This window comes from Carcharhinus amblyrhynchos, chromosome 16, assembly GCF_965287045.1.
Source record: "Carcharhinus amblyrhynchos chromosome 16, sCarAmb.v2.hapA, whole genome shotgun sequence".
Lineage (NCBI taxonomy): Eukaryota > Metazoa > Chordata > Chondrichthyes > Carcharhiniformes > Carcharhinidae > Carcharhinus > Carcharhinus amblyrhynchos.
The window spans coordinates 56,017,066-56,043,109 of NC_137339.1; the positions used below are offsets into that span (position 1 = coordinate 56,017,066).

General features: G+C 44.4%; 1 protein-coding gene across 6 annotated transcripts in view; it reads left to right on the plus strand.

The window, feature by feature from the left end:
* The window catches only part of pltp (phospholipid transfer protein), a 114,167-nt gene that overhangs the window by 39,138 nt on the left and 48,985 nt on the right, over positions 1-26,044 (plus strand). Inside the window, exon 1 of one of the 6 annotated variants that reach the window (XM_080205113.1) lies at positions 2,663-2,864. The exons of 2 other annotated variants lie outside the window; for them this stretch is intronic. The gene's annotated coding sequence lies outside the window, so the exon portion shown is untranslated. Of the gene's footprint in view, positions 1-2,662; positions 2,865-18,428; positions 18,634-26,044 lie in introns of those variants that run through there. 3 more of the 6 variants (XM_080205108.1, XM_080205109.1, XM_080205112.1) reach the window with 3 other exon arrangements.

Genomic DNA, 26,044 nt, shown 5'->3' on the forward strand with positions numbered 1-26,044 from the left:
TACAGACTTCCTGAAAGAAAATACGTTTGCAAGAAAAATTGGTTTGAAGTTTCTATGAAGCAGAATTAGAACTCCTAAAGTGGGAAGAAACCAAGTAGTATATATTTAAAGGCTATTTTGCCCTCTTGTGGTTAGATTATAACTCTCCTACTGTAAATATATACCTCTATTATGAACAAGATTTGCTGACTTCTACAAAAGGAATTGATTCAATAGTTTAAAGATTAAGTAAGATCAGAATTTCTGATGCTCCCTGTGCTAAGTGGTAATGGGAGAGATGGTGTGGAGCTTACCTATAAACAGTACAGCAGTACCCCAGTATTGGTGGGACTATACCATGGTAATGGTGGGCCTGTATACCGGTAATGGTGGGACTGTACCCCAGTAATGGTGGGACCGTACCCTGGTAATGATGGGGCTGTATTCCAGTAACAGTGGGACTGTGCTCCAGTAACGGTGGGATTGTACCCCAGTGACCATGGGACTGTACTCCAGTAACGGTGGGATTGTACCCCAGTGACCATGGGACTGTACTCCAGTAACGGTGGGACTGTACTCCAGTAACGGTGGGATTGTACCCCAGTGACCATGGGACTGTACTCCAGTAACGGTGGGACTGTACTCCAGTAACGGTGGGATTGTACCCCAGTGACCATGGGACTGTACTCCAGTAACGGTGGGACTGTACTCCAGTAACGGTGGGATTGTACCCCAGTGACCATGGGACTGTACTCCAGTAACAGTGCGACTGTACTCCAGTAACGGTGCAACTGTATTCCAGTAACGGTGGGACTGTACTCCAGAATCAGTGGGACTGTACTCCAGTAATAGTGGGACTGTACTTCAGAATTGGGGGTATTGTACTCCAGTAACGGTGGGACTGTACTCCAGTAACGGTGGGACTGTACTCCAGTAACAGTGGACTGTACCCCAGAAACCGTGGGACAGTACTCCAGCAAATGAAGAAGATAATTAGTAATCAGTAAGGAGTAAACCCGTTGGGATTTGAAGGTCAGACATAGCGCAATAGCCTCCTATTGCGTAAGTTATTGGTTTGCATCTCCCAAGACTTCCTATTTTCAGAGTAATTGCTAAATGTCTTTTAATTAGGTCTGATTTGAAAGGCTTTGAGAATCTCCCACAGGCTGTGTCAAAGAGAAGATTGTCATTTTGTACTCAGTCCAAACATGCACTGGGCTGGAGCCAGGAACCCCTGGATTAAAGCCATATCACATCAGGCTGCTCAGTGCTGGGAAGACAGGAACTGAGCTTCCCTGAATCCCAGATTTCTCAATACTACAGGACTAACTTAGAAATCCATGGTGGGGTGAGGGAGAGGGTATTCACCATCAACTGAGTCTCCTCACTTAGATTACTGAAGTGAGTGAGGAGTCTCACAACACCAGGTTAAAGTCCAACAGGTTTATTTGGTAGCACAAGCCGCTAGCTTTCAGAGCGCTGCTTCTTCATCAGGTAAGTGGGAGTTCTGTTCACAAACAGGGCATATAAAGACACAAACTCAATTTACAAAATAATGGTGGAATGCGAGTCTTTACAGGTAATCAAGTCTTAAAGGTACAGACAATATGAGTGGAGAGAGGGTTAAGCACAGGTTAAAGAGATGTGTATAATAATGTACATAATAATGTGTACAATACACATCTCTTTAACCTGTGCTTAACCCTCTCTCCAGTCACATTATCTGTACCTTTAAGACTTGATTACCTATAAAGACTCGCATTCCAATAATTATTTTGTAAATTGAGATTGTTTCTTTATATGCTCTGTTTGTGAACAGAACTCCCACTTACCTGATGAAGGAGCAGCTCTCTGAAAGCTAGTGGCTTGTGCTACTAAATAAACCTGTTGGACTTTAACCTGGTGTTGTAAGACTTCTTATTGTGTTTACCCCAGTCCAACGCCAGCATCTCCACATCATTACTGAACAGTACTGGGGAATTCACAACTCACTCTGATATCCACAGGAACATAGGGAACACAGAGCACAGGGAAGTTGCCGAGTCCCTGAGTGCACAGGATAGAGACATGGGTAGAATGTACAAACAGGACCAGCCATGTACAGGTAGGTCTCATTGTGTACAGGATAGGGCTGACTGTGTACAGTTACTTGACCTGGGACAAAAGAAGTCTCAAGTAGACAAAAGGTGGGTAACTATAGGCCGGGTTAGCTTAACTTCAGTTCAGGTCAGGCCAATGGTATTGTGGGTATTTGAGATGAGATGAAGGGGCTATTGGCTGAGATTCAAGAATCATTCAATAGTTTAACAAAGAATCTGATTGGTGAGGGATAGTACAGGATGCATGGCTTCATCAATGGGAAGACTGAGGTTGGCATTCACATGATGGCGGTCACGTGAGTTAAATATTCAGCATTCAGCCTTCAGTTACACATTTAGACCAAATTTTGATATTCAAGAGAACACCATACCGAAGTAATCCCCAGCTTATAACCTATTTTTATCAAGTTACTCTGAGCACTTCAGAGAACAAACCCTCTCTTTCTTCAGTCTTTATGTTCCCAGCCTCTCAGTTTGATGGTACAGTGTGTGTAACACAGGACTCTCAGTGACCCCTATGCTGTTTACCCAAAAAAAAACAAGGATGGAGGCATGTCATTGGTTCCAGTGTGCGAGAGGGGAGGGGAGGCAGGTCACAGGTCACTGGATAACTGAAGGTTAGTGTAAGTGCAGCCAAGACTGCAGGGTCAGCGAGTGACACCATCTGGTGATTGGTACTGAGAAACAGTTCCTGCTGTTCAGTCTTTGAGCTGTGTGAGTACACAGCCCTCTGGAAACAGAGTCTTCTCGCAGGAGACAACAGGCTGACACCATTCACACAGATAAGTATGATTTTCTCATCTATTCTTGAGCTGGTTTTGTGTTGTACATTGTTTGTAGACAGAGCAGGCCGCATGAGGAGTGTAGGATTCGGTGCCAGTGAGCTGATTGTCGGTACACAGTGTGAACAGTGCCCTTAATCCCAGGCCTGTTAGTAAATCTCACAGCTCCAGACAGAAATGGCTAGAAGCTCGGCACAGACATTAGCAACGAGATTTCATCTCTTCCAGGAGATGGATTTATCGTTTGCTCCCCATACTGAGTAAGGTATCAAATATAGAAGGGTATGTTCAGAAGCCAGGCTACATAAGGCTTTGTCTCCAATTGATCTCTTTACTGAATGATTCAGTAGTCTAAAAATAGTTTCTCTTTGAATAAGGTGCTGATTTGAGTTATTGGTTGACCCACGACAGACAAAGTGTACCAAGGACACCTGATCCGGGCCAGAGACATGCACATTGCACAGTGACCTGGGACAAATAGGACCAAGGTCACACTAATCCAAGACAAACGGGGTCACACTGAAGTGTGACTGGCCACAGCAGGAATAAATTGACTGAGATGTCAGGACCAGAAACACAGTGATTCAGGACAGACATGACTGTGTTGTGTGGCACTACCACTGTGCTAAGTGGGATAGATTTGGAACAGATCTCACAACTCAAAACTGGGTTTCCATAGATACTGCAAGCCATCAGCAGCAGCAGAATTGTATAGAACAACAATCTGTAACTTCATGGTTCGGCATATCGCCCAACAGCCCTGATGGAATGCATCCCAAGGTACTAAAAGTGGGGGAAAGAGCAAATTTACTAGTGATTATTTACCAACATTTGCTGGACTCTGGGATGGTTCCCGCACATTGGAAAACATCAAATGTGATGCCACTGTTTAAAAAAGGAGGTAGACAAAACGCGGGTAATTATAGGCTGGTTAGCTTAACTTCTGTCCTAGGGAAAATGCTTGAATCTATCATCAAGGAAGAAATAGCGAGACATCTGGATATAAATTGTCCCAATGGGAAAACACAGCATGGATTCATGAAGGGCAGGTCATATTTGTCTAATGTTGTGGAATTCTTTGAGAACATTATGTACATGGTGAAGACTGGAGATCCTGATCATGTGGTGTATCTGAATTTCCAGAAGGTATTTGACAAGGTGCCTCGCCAAAGTCTGTTGCATAAGATAAAGGTGCATAGTGTTACGGGTAATGTATTAACATGGATAAAGGTTTAACTAACAGAAAGCAAAAAATGGCAATAAATTGGTGTTTTTGTGCTTGGCGATCAGTGACTAGTGGTGTGCCTCAGAGAGGAGTGTTGGGACCGCAATAGCTTATATAGATGATTCAAGAAAGGGAACAGAGACAGCCCGGGAAATTACTCACCGGTGAGTCTGACCTCAGTGGTTGGTAAGTTGACGGAGAGGATACTGAGGGACAGGATTTATGAACATTTAGAGAAGTTTAGTATGGTCAGAAATAGTCAGCACGGCTTTGTCGTTGGCAGGTCATGCCTTACAAGCCTCGATGAGTTCTTTGACAATGTGACTGAATACATTGACAAGAAAAGGGCGGTGGATATGGTTTACATGGACTTCAGCAAGGCGTTTGATAAGGTCCCCCATGCAAGACTTCTTGAGAAGATGAGAGGGCATGGGATCCAAGGGGCTTTGGCCTTGTGGATCCAGAACTGCATTGCCTGCAGAAGGCAGAGGGTGGTTGTGGATGTGTCTTTTTCTGCATGGAGGTCAGTCACCAGTGGGGTGCCCCAGGGATCTGTTCTGGCACCCTTGCTGTTTGTCATTTTCATAAATGACCTGGATAAGGAAGTGGAGGGATGGGTTAGTAAGTTTGCCGACGACACGAAGGTTGGTGGTGTTGTGGATCGTCTGGAGGGATGTCAGAAGTTGCAGCGAGACATAGATAGGATGCAAGACTGGGCAGAGAAGTGGCAGATGGACTTCAACGCGGATAAATGTGTAAGAACATAAGAACATAAGAAATAGGAGCAGGAGTAGGCCATCCAGCCCTTCGAGCCTGCCCCACCATTCAATAAGATCATGGCTGATCTGTTGCTGCTCAGTTCCACTTTCCCGCCCTCTCCCCATAACCCTTAATCCCCTCTCCCATCAAAAACCCATCAACCCGCATCTTAAAAATATTTAGCGAGGCAGCCTCCACCACTTCAACGGGCAGAGAATTACAGAGATTCACCACCCTTTGAGTGAAGAAGTTCCTCCTCAACTCCGTTCTAAACCGCCCCCCTTTTATCTTGAGGCTGTGCCCCCTAGTCCTATTGTCTTTTTTGAGCAGGAAGAGTCTTTCCACCTCTATCCTATCCATCCCATTCATCATCTTATACGTCTCAATGAGATCTCCTCTCATTCTTCTAAACTCTAACGAGTGCAAGCCCAGTTTATTCAGCCTCTCCTCATAGCTCAACCCCCTCAACTCCGGTATCAGCCTAGTAAACCTCCTCTGCACTCCCTCCAAGGCCAAAATATCTTTGCGCAGGTGCGGCGCCCAAAAATGCACACAGTACTCCAGTTGCGGCCTCACCAATGCCCTATACAGCTGCAGCAAGACCTCCCTACTTTTATATTCAATCCCCTTCGCTATGAAGGCCAGCATCCCATTCGCACCTTAAACACATGTCCTCTTGTAGCTACCACTTCAATCCTAGGAAATAGCCTCTGAGAATCCACCCTATCTATACCTCTCAACATTTTATAAACCTCTATCAGGTCACCTCTCAATCTTCGTCTCTCCAGGGAGAAGAGACATAGCTCCCTCAGCCTATCTTCATAAGGCATAATGTAGTGGTCCATTTTGGCAGGTCCAATGGGATGAAGGAGTACAATATCAAGGGTAGGACTCTTCGCAGTGTTGAGGAGCAGAAGGACCTTGGGGTCCATAGGACTCTTAAATCGGCTTCACAGGTGGAGGATGTGGTCAAGAAGGCATATGGTGTGCTAGCCTTCATTAATCGAGGGATTGAGTTAGGAGTCAGGAGGTAATGCTGCAACTTTATAAGACCCTTGTCAGACCCCACTTGGAGTACTGTGCGCAGTTCTGGTCGCCTCACTACAGGAAGGATGTGGAAGCTATTGAAAGAGCGCAGAGGAGATTTACAAGGATGTTGCCCGGAATGGGAGGCATGCCTTATGAAGATAGGCTGAGGGAGCTATGTCTCTTCTCCCTGGAGAGACGAAGATTGAGAGGTGACCTGATAGAGGTTTATAAAATGTTGAGAGGTATAGATAGGGTGGATTCTCAGAGGCTATTTCCTAGGATTGAAGTGGTAGCTACAAGAGGACATGTGTTTAAGGTGCTGGGGGGCAGGTACAGAGGAGATGTTAGTGGTAAGTTTTTCACTCAGAGGGCGGTGAGTGAGTGGAATCGGCTGCTGTCGGTGGTGGTAGAGGCGAACTCGCTGGGGTCTTTTAAGAGACTTCTGGATGAATATGTGGGATTTAATTGGATTGAGAGTTATAGATAGGCCTGATAGGTATGGACATGATTGGTGCAACTTGTGGGCCGAAGGGCCTGTTTGTACTGTAGTGTTCTATGTTCTATGATTTGGAGTTGGGGACCAAGTGTACTGTGTCAAAAATCATAGGTGACACTAAGATGAGTGTCAGAGCAAAGTGTGCAGAGGACGCTGAAAGGTCTGCAAATGGATATAGGTAGTCTAAGTGAGTGGACAATGGTCTGGCAGATGGAGTACAATGTTGATAAATGAGAGGTTATCCATTTTGGTAGGAATAACAGCAAAATGGACTATAATTTAAATGGTAAAAAATTGCAGCATGCTGCTGTGCAGAGACACCCATGCGTCCTTGTGCACAAATCACAAAAAGTTGGTTTGCAGGCGCAGCAGGTAATTAAGAAGGCAAATGGAATTTTGTCCTTCATTGCTAGAGGGATGGAGCTTAAAAACAGGGAGGTTATGTTACAGCTGGTGAGACCACATCTGGAGTCCTGTGTACAGTTTTGATCTCCTTACTTGAGAAAGGATATACTGGCACTGGAGGGGTGCAGAGGAGATTCACTAGGTGGTTCTAGGGTAGAGACAGTTGGCTTATGAGGCATGATTGAGTAGACTGGGGCTATACTCACTGGAATTCAGAAGAATGAGGGAAGGTCTCATAGAGACATAAGATTACGAAGGGAATAGATAAGATAGAAACAGGGAGATTGTTTCCACTGGCGGGTGAAACTAGAACTGGGGGCATAGCTTCAAAACAAGGGGGAACAGATTTAGGAGTGAATTGAGAGAGAATTTCTTCACCCAAAGGATTTTGAATCTGTGGAGCAGTGAGGCTACCTCATTGAATGTTTTTAAGGCAAGGATGGATAAATTTTGAACAGTAAAGGAATTAAGGATTATGGAGCTGAGTCCACGAAAAGATCAGCCATGATCTTATTGAATGGCGGAACAGGCTCAAGGGACCAAATGGCCTACTCCTGCTCCTAATTCTTATGCTCTAATGTTCATTCTACCATTGCCACCAAGCCAGGGATCAACCCTGGTTCAATGTAGTGTGCAGCAGGGCATGCCAGAAGGAACACCCAGGATAACTAAAAATGAGGTGTCAACCTGATGAAACTACAAACAGGACTATTTGAGTGTCAAACAGCATTATCAGTAAATAATTGACAGAGGTAAGTGATCTGACAACCAACAGATAAAATCTAAGTTCTGCAGTGCTGCCACATTCAGCCACAGATGCTGGTGTACAATTCAACAACTCGCTGGAGGAGGAGGCTTCACAAATATCCCTATTCTCAATGATGGAGGAGCCCAGCACATCACTGCAAAAGATGAGGCTGATGCATTCACAACAACCTTCAGCCAGAAATGCCGAGTAGATAATCCATTTCAGACTCCTCCAGGGATCCCAGCATCACAGATGTCAGTCTTCAGCCAATTCAATTCACTCCACGTGATATCAGGAAAGAGCCGAAGGCAATGGGCCCTGACCATATTCTAACAATAGTATTGAAGACTTCTGCACCAGAACTTGCCATACTCCTAGCCAAGCTGTTCCAGTATTGCAGAGATATGTCCTGTCTATAAAAAGCAGGACAAACCAAACCCAGCCAATTATCACCCCATCAGTCTTCTTTCAATCATCAGCAAAGCAATGAAAAGGGTCATCAACAGTGCTATCAGGCGGCACTTACTCAGCAATAACCTGGTTACGGATTCTCAGTTTGGGCTCTGCCAAGGTCACTTAGGTCCTGACCTCATTACAACCTTGGTTCATGGACAAAAGATCTGAATGCCAGAGGTGTGGGGAGAGTAACTGCCCTTGGCATCAAAGCAGCATTTGACCGAGTACAGCAAAACTGCGTTAATGGGAATCGGGGAAAACTCTCCTTGGTTGTAGTCATACCTGGAACAAACGGAAATGGTTGTGTGGTTGGAGGTCAATTATCTCAGTCCCAGGACATCGCTGCAGGAGTTCCTCAAGGTAAGAACATAAGAACATAAGAAATAGGAGCAGGAGTAGGCCATCTAGCCCTTTGAGCCTGCCCCGCCATTCAATAAGATCATGGCTGATCTGTTGTGGCTCAGTTCCACTTTCCCGCCCTCTCCCTCCTTTCCCGCCCTCTAGGTAGTGTCCTAGGCCTAACCATTTTCAGCTGCATCATTGATGACCTTCCTTCCATTATGTGGTCAGAAGTGGGGCTGTTCACTGATGATTGCACAATGTTTGGCACTGTTCACAACTCATCAGATACTAAAGCAGTCCATGTTCAAATGCAGCAAGACCTGGATAATGTCCAGTTACATATGGAATTCTCTTCCTAGCAGCACTGTCGGTGTACCTTCCTTACATGGATTACAATGGTTCAAGAAGGTGGTTCACCACCACCTTCTCGAGGGCTTTCTTTACTGGCAATAAATGCTGGCCTAGCCAGCAACATCCATCTATCCTGAAAGGATCAAAAATATAAACTTATTGACCTAGGACAGACAGGACCAAGAATACAGTGACATGACTCAGACAGGACAATATGAACATACAAACACATGAATTAGGGGCAGGAGGAGACAACTCGACACCTCAAACCTGCTCCACCATTCAATAAGATGATAACTGATCTGATTATGACTGCAACCTCACATTCCTGCCTACCAGTAACCTTTCACCCCCTGGCTTTTCAAGAATCTATCCAACCTCTTCTAAACACTAGTGGATACAAGTCCAACCTGTCCAATCTTTCCTCGTACTATACACAATACTCCAGATGTGGTCTCACCTTTGTCCTGTAAAGCTGAGGCATAGCCTCCTATCAATTCCCGTAACAATAAATGATAACTATTAGCTTTCCTAATTACTTACATACTAGTCTTTTGTGGTTCAGGCACTGGGGAACCCAGATTCCTTTGCACTTCAGAGCTCTGCAATCTCTTACCATTTAGCAAAAAAAGCTTATTTTTTATTATTCTTGCCAAAATGGACAATTTCACATTTTCATTTCCCAGATTTTGCCCACTCATGTAACCTATCTATGTTCTTTTATGACTTTCTTATGTCCTCTTCACATCTTACTTTCCTATCTAACCTGGTACCATCAGCAAATTTAGCACCTTCTGTCCCTCCATCCAAGTTATTATAAATTGTAAGAAGTTGAGACCCCAGCACTGATTACTATGACATACCACTCATTACATTTTGCCAATCAGAAAAGCATTTATGCCTACTCTCTATATTCTTTTAGCTGATCAATCTTCTATCCAAAATGTTACCCTCTACACCATGAACTTATTTTGTGCGATAACCTTTGGTGTAGCACTTCATTAAATACCTTTTGGAAATCTAAGTACAATATATCCACTGGTTCCCCTTTATCTATAGCACATGTGACTTATTCAGAGAACTTCAATAAATTGGTTAAACATGATTTCTCTTCCAAAAAACCATGTTGACTCTGCCTGTTTACCTTGAATTTTTCCAAGTGCCTGCTATGAAATGTTTAATAATAGCTTCTAACATTTCCCTATGACAGATATTAATCTAACTGGCCGGTAGTTTCCTGCTTTCTGTCCCTGTCACTTTTTGAATCTTCAAATCTAATGAAATCTTCCCCAAATCTAGAGAATTTTGGAAAATTTAAAACCAACACATCAACTATCTCACTAACCACCTTTTTTAAGACCCTAGGATGAAGTTCATCAGAAACCAGGGATTTGTCAGCCCACAGCTCCAACAATTTGTGCAGTACCACTTCCCAGGTGATTGTAATTTTTCTGAGTTCTTCCCTCCCTTCCATTTTCTGATTCACAGCTATTTCTGTGATGTTACTTAGAACATAGAAAAACTACAGCAGAAACAGGCCCTTTGGCCCAAAAGTTGCATTGATGATATCCCTACCTACTAGGCTTACCTATAACCCTCAATTCTATTAAGTCCCATGTATTCATTCAGAAGTCTCTTAAAAGACCCTATCGAATTTGCCTCCAACACCACCGATGGCAGCCGATTCCACTCACCCACAACCCTCTGAGTGAAAAACTTACTTCTGATATCTCCTCTGTACCTACTCCCCAGCACCTTAAACCTGTGTCCTCTCGTAGCAACCATTTCAGCCCTGGGAAAAGGCCTCTGAGAATCCACCTGACCTATACCTCTCAACATCTTATACACCTCTATCAGATCACCTCTCATCCTTCGTCTCTCTAAGGAGAAAAGACTGAGCTCCCTCAACCTATCCTCATAAGGCATGCCACCCAATCCAGGCAACACCCTTGTAAATCTCCTCTGCACCCTTTCAACATCCCTCCTGTAATGAGGTGACCAGAACTGAGCACAGTACTCCAAGTGGGGTCTGACTGGGGTCTTATAAAGCTTGGGCTCTCTATAATAAAGACAATGCAAAATATCAATTTAATTCATCTTCCATAGCCCTACTTTCCATTATCAGTTCCCCAGATTCACTTTCTATAGAGCCAATGCTTAACTCTTTTCTTATTTAAATACCTATAGAAACTCTGAGTCTCTGTCTTTATATTTCTAGCTGGCTTTCTTCTCGTTGTCTAATTTTTACTGTTTCTCTGCAATCTTCTGACCCATCATTGTGTATTTATTTGCTTTTTCTTTAATTTTAATAGTGTTTTTAATATTTTTAGTTAACCACAGACGGTGAGTCCTCCTCTTGGAATGTTTATTTCACGTTGGAATATGTCTATTCTGTGTATTCTGATACATCCCTTTAAATGTCTGCTGGAGTTGTCTGCTCTGACCAGTGTAATTAACCATGAAGTCTGCAAGCCCCTAGTTGTTTCATAGTTGTGGGATGTGAACTTGGTTTTCTCTCTCTATGGTGGCACGGTGACAGTGATTAGCACTGCTGTGTCACAGTGCCAGAAACCCAGATTCAATTCCTGGCTTGGGTCACTGTCTGTGTGCAGATTGCACATTCTCTCCATGTCTGCATGGGTTTCCTCCGGGTACTCCTGTTTCCTCCCACAGTCTGAAAGATGTGCTGGTTAGTTGTACTTGTCATGCTAAATTCTCCCTCAGTGTACCCAGGCAGGCACCAGAGCGAGGCGACTAGGGGATTTTCACAGTAATTTCATTGCTGTGTTGATGTAGGCCTATCTGTGACACTAGTAAATAAACTTTAAACCTGGGAGGCTGACAGCAGGTCACATTGCATCACACGAGACACTTTGTCCTGCTTGTCATGGGCATTGGCACCCATGGACTGACATTAATTTGGTAGCTTGCTGTTGTCTTCTGCGATGTGGCTGACCAGGAAACTCGCCCACTCTTACTGTCTGCCGTCAGGTGATTAGAATGAGTTACAAGCTGATTATCAACCTGTTTGGTCACATTATAAACGTACCTTCACCAATCATCAAGTCCTAAAGAGGGACTTGAACCTACAGCTTCTGGCCCAGAGATAGAGACACCACTACTGTGCCACAAAATCGTTACCTTGCCTAGAACAGTTAAACTAGACAATATAGTCTATACGCAAAGGAGGTTCAATTCAAAATGAATCTATGGAAATAAATGTCAGTCAGTGAGTGGTTGATGTGTAGAGTTGAAACAATGAGTATTGATTTATCTGAACACAGTTTGATAGATTTTTTTCACTAAAGAACACTTTAAGATCAAGTAAATGAATAATTTGGGAGTTGACATACTGGCTGGAATTTTACCACCCCGCCCACTACGGGAATAGAAGCAGGCAATGGGAAGGTCCGTTGACCTTGGAGGGATTTTATAGTTTTGGGACGAGCAAGGCCATAAAATCCCACTCAGTGACTATAACAATGCTTGAGAGGCACCGGTGAACTTGGAGTTCAAACCTCTCCAGTATTAGTGTTTCCCCTTGACTCATTTTTGGGTATATTGAAAACAAATAGATAAGAATTGATTATAATGTTTAAATCAAGGCTTTGAGGAGTCAGGAGATGAGTTAGTCTCTGCATGGAATTATTGCCTTGGAATTTATACGGTTAGTCCAGTTCAGTTTCTGGTCAGTGGTAATCCCTAGAATGTTGATAGCAGGGGGATTCAGCAATGATAATGTTGTTCAATGTCTAAAGGAAATAGTAGGATTCTCTCATGTTGGATATGCTTATTGCCTGGCAATTGTGTGATGTAAATATTACTTGTCACTTGTCAGCCCAAACCTGGATAATGTCCAGGTCTTGCTGCATTTCGACATGAACCGCTTCAGTATCTGAGAACTTACGAGTGATGTTGAACATTGTGTGCAATCATCTGAACCAGACCTGTGAGGGATATGTTTCAGTGGGACCTGCATGGGACACGCTTCACCAGGATGTGCGAGGGCACACTTGACCACGACCTGTGAGAGACACGCTTCACCAGGACCTGCGAGGCACACACTTCATTGGGACTTTCGAGGGCACACTTAACCAGGACCTGCGAAGGACGTGCTTCACGGGGACCTGCGAGGGATGCGCTTCACGGGGACAGCGATACAAGTCCAATATGCCCCCTATAGGGGGAAGTGTAGGACCAATAAGTTCAGGGGACCCTGGATATCTGGCATTGGATGAGAAAAAGAGAAAGGCTTTTACAAAATCCAAAGGGAGCAATTCACCTGCGGCCAGAGTGGAAGATAGGAAGTGCTGGAGGGAACTTGAGAAGGGAATTAAAGGAGGCCTGAAAAAGAACTTGCCTAGGATTAGGGAGAACTAAGAGGAAGAGGTTAATCAGGGATAGCCAATGGCCCATTAGGGACCAAGGGGGCAATCTGCTTATTAACCACACAACATTGGAAGAGTGTTAAATGAATACTTCTCATCGATCTTTACTCAGGGTAAAGAGTACGTAGGTACAGAATTCAGGAAAAGGGACTGTGAGGACCTTAAACATTTTCACATAGGAAATGGGGAGGTATTGGAGCTTTTACAGGCTTAAAAATGGATAAAACCCCAGTCTCAGATGAATTGCATCCCATGCTGCTTTGGGAGGCAGGAAAGGAAATTGCAGGAGTTCTGACATAAATTTTTAATTCCTTCTTGGCCACAGAGTAAGTGCTAGAAGTCTGGAGGATGGCTAATGTGGTTCCACTTTTCAAGAAGGGTGGTAGAGATATATCAGGAAATTACTGAACGGTGAGTCTCACATCAGTGATATGGAAACTACTGGAGAAAATTCTGAAGGAGAGAATAATATCCACTTGGAAAGACATGGTATTATTAGGGATAATCAGTGTGGCTTTGTCAGTGGACAGATTTGGTAAAATTTTTTGAAAATAGAATCAAATGTGTGGATGAGGGAAGTGCAGTTGATATAGTAATTATGGATTTTAGCAAAGCTTTTGACAAGGTTCCACATGGGAAACTGATTCCAAAGGTTGAAGCATATGGAATTCAGGGAAATTTGGTTAGAGAATTTTACCTTTCACTCAGAAGGTGGTGGGAATCTGGAATGCACATCTTGGGAAGGTAGTGGAGATCAGAAACCTTACAACCTTTAAAAGATATTTGGATGAGCACTTGAAATACCATAACGTTCAAGGATATGGGACAAGTGCAGGAAAATGAGATTAGCAGGACTTTAGTGGTAGTTATTATTGGTGTAGACTTGATGGGCTGAAGGGCCTTTTCTCTGCCCTATGACTCTACGATGTGGAGATGCCGGCATTGAACTGGGGTAAACACAGTAAGACGTCTCACAAAACCAGGTTAACATCCAACAGGTTTATTTGGTAGCACAAACCACAAACTTTCAGAGCGCTGCTCCTTCATCAGGTGAGTAGGAGTTCTGTTCACAAACAGGGCGTATAAAGACACAAACTCAATTTACAAAATAATGGTTCAAATGCGAGTCTTTACAGATAATCAAGTCTTAAATGTACAGACAATGTGAGTGGAGAGAGGGTTAAGCACAGGTTAAAAGGATGTCTATTGTCTCCAGCCACGACAGTTAGTGAGATTTTGCAAATCCAGGCAAGTCGTGGGGGTTACAGATAGTGTGACATGAACCCAAGATCCTGGTTGGGCTGTCTTCATGTGTGCGGAAATTGGCTATCAGTCTCTGCTCAGCGACTCTGCGCAGTTGTATGTCATGAAGGCTGTCTTGGAGAATGCTTACCCGAAGATCAGAGATTGAATGCCCATGAGCGCTGAAGTATTCCCCAACAGGAAGAGAACACTCCTGCCTGGTGATTGTGGAGCAGTGTTCATTCATTCAATGTTGTAGTGTCTGCATGGTCTTCCCAATGTACCATGCCTCGGGACATCCTTTCCTGCAGCGTATCAGGTAGACAACATTGACCGAGTTGCAAGAGTATGTACTGTGTACTTGGTGGATGGTGTTCTCACGTGAGATGATGGCAGCCATGTCGATGATCCAGCATGTTTTGCAGAGGTTGCTGTGGCAGGGTTGTGTGGTGTCGTGGTCACTGTTCTCCTGAAGGCTGGGTAGTTTGCTGTGGACAATGGTCTGTTTGAGGTTGTGCGTTTGTTTGAAGGCAAGAAGTGGGGGTGTGGGGATGGCCTTGGCGAGATGTTCGTCTTCATCAATGATATGTTGAAGGCTCCAGAGAAGATGTCATAGCTTTTCTGCTCTGGGGAAGTACTGGACGACGAAGGGCACTCTGTCCACCGTGTCCCGTGTTTGTCACAGTGGATCTCTTGGCACTCTACACCAGCGTCCCCTTTGATGATGGTATAGCTGCAACTGCCTCAGTACTCAACACTGACAGCTGCCAACCCCCAAATGCAATTTTACAACTCATCCGCTTCATCCTGGACCACAATGTCTTCACCTTCAGCAACCAGTTCTTCATCCAGTCACATGGAACAGCCATGGAGACCAAATTTGCACCTCAGTATGCCAACATCTTCATGCAATGGTTCGAACAAGACCTCTTCACCAAACAGGCCATTCAGCTGATGCTAGATACATCGATGACATTTTCTTCCTTTAGGCTCATGGTGAACAATCACTGAAACAACTATATGATGACTTCAAAAAGTTCCATTCCCATCAGACTCACCATTGGACTACTCTCTGGAATCAGTTGCATTCCTGGACACACGCACCTCCATCAAGGACAGTCACCTCAGCACTTCACTGTACTGCAAGCCCATGGATAACCTCACGATGCTCCACTTCTCCAGCTTCCACCCTAAACACATTAAAGAAGCCATCCCCTACGGATAAGCTCTCCTTATACACAGGATCTGCACAGATGAGGAAGATCGCAACAGATACCTCCAGACGCTGAAAGATGCCTTTTAGGAATAGGATATGGTGCTCAACTCATCGATCGACAATTCTGACGCACCACAGTGAAAAACTGCACCAACCTCCTCAGAAGACAAACATGGGACACGGTGGACAGAGTACCCTTCGTCATCCAGTACTTCCCCAGAGTGGAGAAGCTATGACATCTTCTCCGGAGTCTTCAACATGTCATTGATGAAGATGAACATTTCACCAACGCCATCCCCACACCCCCATTTCTTGTCTTCGAATAACTGCAGAAGCTTAAACAGACTACTGTCCGCAGCAAACTACCCAGCCTTCAGGAGAACAGTGACCACAACACCACACAACCCTGCCACATCAACCTCTGCAAGACATGTTATCATCGACATGGATGCCATCACCTCATGTGAGAATACCATCCACCAGGTACACGGTACATACTCTAGCTACTCAGTCAACGTTGTCTACCTGAAACGCTGCAGGAAAGGATCTCCCGAAGCATGGTACACTGGGGAGACCATGCAGACGCTACAACAACAAATGAATGAACATCGCTCGACAATCACCAGGCAAGACTGTTCCCTTCCTGTTGGGGAACACTTCAGCAGTCACGAACATTCAGCCTCTGACCTTTGGGTAAGCATTCTCCAAGGCAGCTTTCATGACACACGACAATGCAGAATCACTGAGCAGAAACTGATAGCCAAGTTCCACACACATGAGGGCAAAGTCAACCGGGGGTCTTGGGTTCATGGCACATTATCTATAACCCCCACAACATACCTGGGCTTGCAAAATCTCAATAACTGTCCTAGCTGGAGACAATACACATCTCTAACTGTGCTTAACCCTCTCTCCACTCACACTGTCTGTACTTTCAGACTTGATTACCTGTAAAGACTCACATTCTAACCATTATTTTGTAAATTGAGTTTGTGTCTTTATATGCCCTGTTTGTGAACAGAACTCCCACCCACCTGATGAAGGAACAGCACTCTGAAAGCTAGCAGCTTGTGCTGCGAAATAAACCTGTTGGACTTTAACCTGGTGTTGTGAGACTTCTTACTCTGACTCTATGACAAGAACTCCTACTCATAATGCTATGGACAGATGCATCTGTGGCAGGTAGGGTGGTGAGGCTGAGGTCAATTAGGTTCTTCCCTCTTGTTGGTTCTCTCACCATCTGCTGCAGTCCCAGTCTAGCAGTTATGTCCTTTAGGAGCCGGTCAGCTTGGTTTGCGGTGATGCTACGGGCCACTGTTGATATCAGACATTGAAGTTTCCCGCATGTGATGGAGGTTGAAGTACATTCTGTGCCACTGCCACCATCAATCAGTGTTTCTTCCAATTGGCGTTCAACATGGAGGAGTTTTGGTTTATCAGTCAATGGTTAGGTTGGGTGGTGGTGGTGGTGGTGGGGGGGGGGGGGGGGTGCGGTGTTGTGGTACATAGTAATCAGCTTGCCCAGGTTTAATCTGGTGCCATGAGACACATTGAGGTCTGCAATCGATGTTGAGGACTCCCAGAGCATCTCCCACCTAACTGTATACTGTTGTGCCACTACATCTGCTGAGTCTCTCTTGCCAGTGAGACAGAACATATCCAGGGATGGCGATGGTGGTGTCTGGGACCTTATCTGCAAGGTATGATTCCATGAGTGTGACTACATCTGGCTGTAACTTGACTAGTCTGTGAGACAGCTCTGCCAATTTTTGCACAAGCCCTCAGATGTTGATAAGAAGGACTTTGCAGGATCTGTGTTTGCAGTTGTTAGGCTGGATTCTCCCACCTCACCCATTGCTGCAATTCTCCCACCTTGCCCGTGGCTACGATTCTCCTACCTCGCCCATTGCTGTAATTCTCCCACCTCGTCTGCGGCTGGGAATCTCCGGTTCTATTGCTGTGAACGGAGATTTGGTTAAGAGTCAAATTCTCTGTCTGTCTGGCAGCAGTAGTGCGGCATGTGAAACCAGACAATTCCAGCCATTGATTCCGGTGGCTCAGTCACTGAAAGTTCATCTGTCCAGTTTCATTCTTTATTGATTTTTATGTAGCAGTTTGATTGAGCCAAATAGCTTGCTAGGCCATTTCCGAGGACAATTAAGAGTCAACAATGTTGTTGTGGGTCTGGAGTCGCATATAGATCAGGCCAGGTCAGGATGGCAGATTTCCTTCCCTAAAGGAACCAGTTTTTACAACAATCCTCAAAAGTTTCATCACCAATACTGAGGCTAGCTTTTCACTTCCAGATTTCGTAAATTTAATTTGAACCTTTTTTGACTAAGCAGCAGAGCAGGTCAACATAGGGAATCGAGTAAATCTTTTCTCTCTGGATTTTAAGAAAGCATTTGAAAAAGTACCATGAAAAGGCTGGTTAACAAAATTGAGGCTCATGGAGTAGGAAAGTTAGTGCCAGCTTTGATTTTTTTAAGAAGTGGTTTAAGGACAGAAAACAGAGTTGTGGGAAATGGTTCTTTTTCTGATTGGAGGATGGTGGGCAGTGAATCTTTCCAAGGGTCAGTGCTGGGATCACTGTGTGTTTTTATTTATATAACTGACTGTAATTTTAAGGTTTTGCTCCTTGTCGTCAATCCTCAAATCAGCGGAAATAGTTTCTTTCCATCTATGCACGGAATCCTTTAATCAGCTTAAAAACCACAATCAGATCCTTAAAATACATTGATGTTACAAGTCTGGCCTATATAAGCTGTTATCGCAGGAGGAGGAGTCTCCACATATATCCCCATCCTCAATGATGGGGAGCCCAGCACATCAGTGTAAAAGATACAGCTGAAGCTTTTGCAGCAATCTTCAGCCAGAAGTGCCGAGTGAACAATCCATCTCGGCCTCCTCCAGAGGTTCCCAGCATTACAGGTGTCAGTCTTCAGCCAATTCAATTCACTCCACGTGATATCAAGAAAAAGCTGAAGACACTGGACAAAGCAAACGGCCCTGACAATACTCCAATAATTGTATTGAATATTTGTGCTCCAGAACTTGCCACATCTTAAACCAAGCTGTTCATTGTCATCTACCCAACAATGTGGAAAATTGCCCAGGTACGTCATATAGAAAAGGCAGGACAAATCCTACCCAATCACCAGTTTACTCTCAATCATCAGTAAAGTGATGGAAAGGATCACTCATTACTGTGATGTGGGTGTCGCTGGCTAGGCCAGTATTTTTTGCCCATTCCCAATTGCCCTTGAGAAGATGGTGATGAGCTGCCTTCTTGAATTGCTGTAGTCCGTGTGGTGTAAGTACAGCCACAATGCTGTTAGGAAGGGAATTCCAGGATTTTGACCCAGTGACAGTGAAGGAATGATGATATTTTCCAAGTAAGGATGGTGACTTGGAGGGGAACCTCCAGGTGGTGATGCTCTTGGGTTTCTGCTGCTCTTGTCTTTCTAGATGGTAGCGATTGTGGGTTTGGAAGATGCTGCCTGAGGAGCCTTGGTGAGTTCCTGTGGTGTGTCTTGTAGATGGTAAACACTATTGCCACTATGTCAGTGGAAGGAGTGAATGTTTGTGGAGGTGGTGCCAATGAAATGGGCTGTTTCATCCTGGGTGATGTTGAGTTTCTCGAGTGTTGTGGAGTAAATAAATAGAAACAGTTTCTGGTAGCTAAAGGTTTCTCCTGGCTGGGGGATCTCGAATGTGGGGGCACAGTCTCAGCATAGGAGGATCAATCATTGAGGAGACAGTTCTTCACTTGAAGGGTTGTGAATCTGTGAAATTCTCTATCATGAGGATTGTGGATGCTCCATCATGGAATATATTTAAGGCTGAGATAGACAGTTGTTTGGTGTCTGTGAATCAAGCCATAGGGAGTATGTGGGACAGTGAGTTGATGCAGAAGACCAGCCATGATGGTATTGAATGATGGAGCGGGTTCAAGCAGCTGTGTACTCTACCCCTGCTATTTCTTTGGTTCTTACTATAGCCTTAATATTCACTTACTACAACAGGTTTTTACGATTCAGTTTGATTTTCACAGCAATTTTATTCTCATACTCTCTCTTTGCCAGTCTTATTTTCCTCCTCCTTTCCTCTCTCAGCCAGTTGTATGTAACCAGACTGTTATTGGAGAAGTTACCTGATGCTTCAAAGACGTTTTTATGTTTCATTATGTTGTCCATTTCTATTGTCATCAAAGAGGCTCTGATTTTGGTTCCTCTGCTTTTTCCTCTTGCTGGAAGGTATTTAGAGTGACTAAGAGTAGTGGGCAAGAAGAGGATTGGGAGAGGTTTAAATGTCAACAAAGATTGACAAAGAAGTTGATAAAGAAGGGTAGGAGAAACTATGAAGCTGGGCTAGCGCTTAATATAAAAAAGGATAGCAAGAGTTTTTATAAATATATAAAAAGGAAGAGGCTGGCTAGGGTGAACGTTGGTCCCTTAGAGGATGAGAAGGGGGACTTAGTGGTAGGGGATGGGGATATGGCTGAGGTCTTGAATAACTTTTTTGTTTCGGTCTTCACGGAGGAGGACATGAATAATTTGCCGGGTGTTAGCGATGGAAAGGTGGTAGGACTGAAGGGTCTCAATGACATTATTGTTACTAGAGAGGCGGTGCTCAACAGACTGGAGGGACTGATTGTGGACAAGTCCCCAGGACCAGATGGAATGCATCCAAGGGTTCTGAAAGAAATAGCGGAGGTGATAGTGGATGCCTTGGTGGTTATTTTCCAAACGTCGCTGGATTCCGGGGAAGTGCCGGAAGATTGGAAAACGGCTAATGTTACGCCGTTGTTTAAGAAGGGTGGCAGGCAAAAGGCAGGGAATTATAGGCCGGTTAGTTTAACGTCTGTTGTAGGTAAAATGTTTGAATCCGTCATCAAGGAGGAAATAGCGAGGCATCTTGAGGCGAATTGCTTGATAGAGCAGACGCAGCACGGTTTCGTTAAGGGGAAGTCGTGTCTGACAAATTTATTGGAGTTCTATGAGGATGTGTCTAGGGCGGTGGATAGAGGAGAGCCGGTGGATGTGGTCTTTCTTGATTTTCAGAAGGCGTTTGACAAGGTACCTCACAAGAGGTTATTGCAGAAGGTAAGGGGGCATGGAGTTGGGGGTAGGGTGTTAGCGTGGATAGGGGATTGGTTGTCAAATAGGAGGCAGAGAGTGGGGGTTAATGGGTGCTATTTGGATTGGCGGTTGGTGACTAGTGGAGTGCCCCAGGGGTCGGTGCTGGGGCCTCAGCTATTTACCATTTATATAGATGATCTGGAGGAGGGAACCGAGTGTATGGTGTCGAAATTTGCTGATGACACCAAGATTGGTGGGACGGCAAATTGTGCGGAGGGTGTGGAGAGTCTGCAGAAGGATCTAGATAGGCTGGGCGAATGGGCCAGGAACTGGCAAATGGAATTTAATGTTGGCAAGTGCAAGGTAGTCCACTTTGGTAGGAATAATGGTAGGAAGGACTATTACTTACATGGCGAAAAACTGCAGCGGGCTACAGTGCAGAGGGACCTCGGGGTCCTTGTGCAGGAGTCACAAAAACCCAGCCTGCAGGTGCAGCAGGTGGTCAGGAAGGCTAATGGGATGCTGGCCTTCATAGCGAGGGGGATTGAATATAAAAGTAGGGAGGTCTTGCTGCAGCTGTATAGGGCATTGGTGAGGCCGCAGCTGGAGTACTGTGTGCAGTTTTGGTCGCCGCACTTACGCAAGGATATTTTGGCCTTGGAGGGAGTGCAGAGGAGGTTTACTAGGCTGATACCAGAGTTGAGGGGGTTGAGCTATGAGGAGAGGCTGAATAAACTGGGCTTGTACTCGTTAGAGTTTAGAAGAATGAGGGGAGATCTCATTGAGACGTATAAGATGATGAATGGGATGGATAGGATAGAGGTGGAGAGACTCTTCCCGCTTAGAAAGGACAGTAGGACTAGAGGGCACAGCCTCAAAATAAAAGGGGGCGGTTTAGAACGGAGTTGAGGAAGAACTTCTTCACTCAAAGGGTGGTGAATCTCTGGAATTCTCTGCCCGTTGAAGTGGTGGAGGCTGCCTCGTGAAATATTTTTAAGACGCGGGTTGATGGGTTTTTGATAAGAGAGGGGATTAAGGGTTATGGGGAGAGGCCGGGAAAGTGGAACTGAGCCACGACAGATCAGCCATGATCTTATTGAATGGCGGGGCAGGCTCGAAGGGCTAGATGGCCTACTCCTGCTCCTATTTCTTATGTTCTTATATTCTTATGAAGCATCTCTTCCTTAAAACTGTTGCAGGTTTTCCTGTCAGTCTTTGGTTCCATTTTACCCTGGCTTGATGCCTACTTACCACTTTTCAAATAGCCACTCTCAATCTAGACATTATACTTCATCTGCAACCTTGCTTTTCTCCATTACTATTCTAAACCTTATGTTACAATGGTCACTCTTATCTAAGTCCACTTGGCCCATCACTTTCCCAGCACCAAATCCAGCAACGCCTATTTCCTCATTGGGTTGAGAACAGAAGGCCTCCCAAACGCATCTCAGAAATTCCTCCCTGCCTTTATTCGTTACTCTGGAACAGTGTCAATCAATGTTTGGGTAATTAAATTCCCATTTCACAGTGGATATCACAACTCCATCAATGTTGCTCGTAGAAACATAGAATCATGGATAAAAGACAGGAGGAGGCCATTTGGTCTGTTATGTCCATGCTGGTCCTCTTGAGGAGTAACTCATGTAATAACAATCTATCTTTTCTCCATAACTCTGCACATTCTTCCCTTTTGGGTAAGCCTCTGCCACATTCTCAGACAGTACTTTCCAGATCCTAGCCACTCACTGATTAAATCTGTCTCCACCACACTAACAGAGAATGAGTTCCTGATCCTAACCACTCATTGTGTGAATATGTCTCCACCACACTCTCAAACAGTGCATTCCTGATCCTAACTGTTCATTGTATGAATCTGTCTCCTCCACACTAACAGAGAGTGCATTCCTGATCCTAACCACTCACCGTTTGAATCTATCCCCACCACGCTCTCAGACAATACATTCCAGATCCTATCCACTTGCTGTGTGAATCTTACTCCACCACACTCTCAGACAGTGCAGTCCAGATCCTAACCGCTCAATGTGCAAAAATGTTTCTCTTTGTGTCTCCATTGCTTCTTTTGTAAATAACCTCAAATTCGTGCCCTCTTGTTCTCGTTCATGCCACCAATAGGAACAGTTCTATGTCATCTGTTCAGACCCTCATGATTTTAAATACCTCTTTTAAATCTCCATGCAATCTTTTTTTCTCCAATAAAATAGTCCTAACTTTTTTGACTGTGTTGAGTTGAAGTTCCTCATTCCTGGAGCCATTCTCATGAATCTCTTTTGCATCTTTGCCTTTGCCTTCACAGCTTTCCTCAATTGTGGTGCCCAGAACTACTCAGTTGAGAATGAATCAGTGTTTTATACAAGTTTATCATATTTTCCTTACCCTTGTATTTCATGTTCGTATTTGTAAAGCCCAGGATACTGTACGATTCATCAACCATTCTCTCCACCTGTCCTACCACCTTCAGTGATTTGTTCACATTTACACTTAGGTCCCTCTGCTCCTTTAGAGTTGTATCTTTTATTTTACATTGTCTCTCTATATTCTTACTACCAAAATGAACCACTCCACATTTCTTGTCATTAAATTTCATTTGCCATTTGTCTGCCCGCTCTACAGTCTGTCTATGTCATTTTGAAGTTCTACACTATCCTCCTCACAGTTTACAATGCTTCCAAGTTTCGTATCATCTGCAAGTTTTGAAATTGTGCCCTGCACACCAAGGTCTAGTTCATTAATGTATAACAGGAAGGACAGGAGACAGCTCTGTAATTTCCTGAGGATTTGTTTCTCTCTCTCTCTCACTCTCTCTCTCTCTCCATTCGGAGGCTAATAGAATACCCCCAGCAGTGTGATCTCACCCTTTGTTTCTCAACTCTGACTCAATGGATTCTACTCTTGTTCGTTTAATCTTAGAATCATAGAATCTTACAGTGCAGAAGGAAGCCAGTTGGCCCATCGAATCTGCACCGACCACAATCCCACCCAGGCCCTAACGCCATAATCCCGTGCATTTACCCTAGCAAGTTTAGCATGGCCAGTCCACCTAACCCGCACATCTGTGGACAGTGTGAGGAAACCAGAGCACCTGAAGGAAACCCACTAAGACACGGGGAAAATGTACAAATTCCACACAGACAGTGAGCCAGCTGGGAATCAAATCTGTGTCCCTGGTGCTGTGAGGGAGCAGTGCTAACCACTGTGCCTCCGTGCCAGATTCATGACATTCTCTCTTTCCACTATTGTAAGGTCTTCTGTGATCAGCATTGCCAAACCCATCTCCCTTTTCTCTTCCTGTATCTTTTCTCAACATTTTATATCATGTTGAACTATCATTTTAAGCCACATTTCTGTTAGTGCTGCTGCATCATATTCCAAATAGCTGTTTGTGCTTGTCGCTCACAAACTTTAATCACTACACATTGTACGATCACATTGCTTTTTGTGTTCGTTCCTATCTAATATAGACCTATTCCTGGAGTGAATACAAAAATTGGATGGCACAGTGACAATTGTTAGCACTGCTGCCTCACAGCATCAGAGACCTGGATTCCCGACTTGGATCACTGTCTGTCTGCATGTTCTCCCTGGCCGGAATTTTACTGCCTTGCCTACCATGGGAATCGAAGCGAATGCAGGGTGGTCAATGGGAATGTCTGTTGACCTCGGGTGGGATTTTATGGTTTTGGGTCAAGCGAAGCCATAAAATTCACCCCCCTCGTGTCTGTGTGGGTTTCCTCTGGGTGTTCCAGTTTCCTCCCACAGTCCGAAAAATGTGCTGGTTAGGTGCATTGGCCATGCTAAATTCTCCCTCAGTGCACCCAAACAGGTGCCGAAGTGTGGTGACTAGGGCATTTGCATAGTAACTTCATTGCAGTGTTAGTGTTGTGACATCAGTAAATAAAGTAAATTTTAAAAAATTGGTAACTACCAGTTAGTTAACAAACAACAAATAGAAAATATATTCCAAATGTTCCACATATTACATTGTTTTCCTCATCGCCAATATAGTAAATGCAATAATTGATAACTGCCAGTTAGCTAACAACAGCTAGGGATTTATTAATATCTACAATATATAAACGCTATAATCAATGTGTTCATTCTCAGCTCCGGGATCAGTCTGGCTACAAAATCCCACACTCTGCCCCGAGATCCCACACTTATTTCCCATTGGCTGATCAGTTCACAGGCCTCTTAAAAGGGGCCAGCTATTACAGCTGACACTGTTTCACATTCTCACTTTATGTATCTCATTCCTGTTTATTCCTTCTATTTGCTGGTGCCCATTCCCCCACCACTGAACTCTTCACCACAAATCTGGGAATGTTCACCTGCCACTGAGTGGAAATTTGGAACTCTCTCCCCAGAATAATTTGGGATGCTGGAGATAATCCAGATTTTCATTGTCCTTACATTGATTGCAGTCAATGAAGAAAGGTGGGTAAATGGAGCTGAGGTATAAATCAGTCCATGATTGAACTGAAAGACAAACAGACTGGAGAAGAAGGCAGACCTGCATTTGGATAGCACCCTGCACAACTCACAGCCAATGGAGAGATGAAGTACTTTTTGAAGCATAGTCACTGTTGTATGAAACATGGCAGCAATTATTGCCTAACCATAATTACCCTTGCTAGGCTATTTACGAATCAACTACATTGTTGTGAGCTGAAGTCACATGTAGACTGGGGAAGGACAGAAACCAGATGGGTTTTTACAACCATCGACAAGGGATTTAGATTTCAATTCCAAATTTTTATTGGATTCAAACTTCACCACCTGCCATCTGGGATTTGAACCCGGGTTCCTGAATTATATTGGGTCTCTGGATTACCGGATCAGTAACAATGCCACTACACCACCACCTCCCTCGATGTTCATTATTGACCAAGAGATTATTGGGGATATCTTCTCTGCTTTGTAATGGTGTCATGTGATTTTTTACAGTCAGCTGATTGGACAGACAGGCTTCCCCACCTTAATAGCTCATTCAAAAGACAGCACCTCCAACAATGCTGCATTTCCTCAGTGCTGCACTAGAATGTCAACGTTAGCTTTTGTGCTCAGGCCCTGGAATGGCTCTTGAACCCAGAGCCTCATGACTCAGAGGCAAAACGTATGGCTGAGGGACTAACTGGCCTCCTTCTGTCTTTGTATAACAGGCTCAAGGGGTGAATGGTCCACTCCTGTCCCTGTGTAACAGGCTCAAAGGGCTGAATGGCCTCCTCCTGTCCCTGTGCAACAGGTCAAAGGGCTGAATGGCCTCCTCCTTTCCCTGTATTACAGGTTCAAGGGGTGACTGACCTCCAAATGCTTTTATCTTCAGAACAGTTCTTTTCATCAGCAGTTCAGTATTTAGATGCAGTGAAATCTCCTTTATAAAGAACTGTTCCAGGTCATTAAGATGGTGGAAGTCACCGTGGTGACCGTG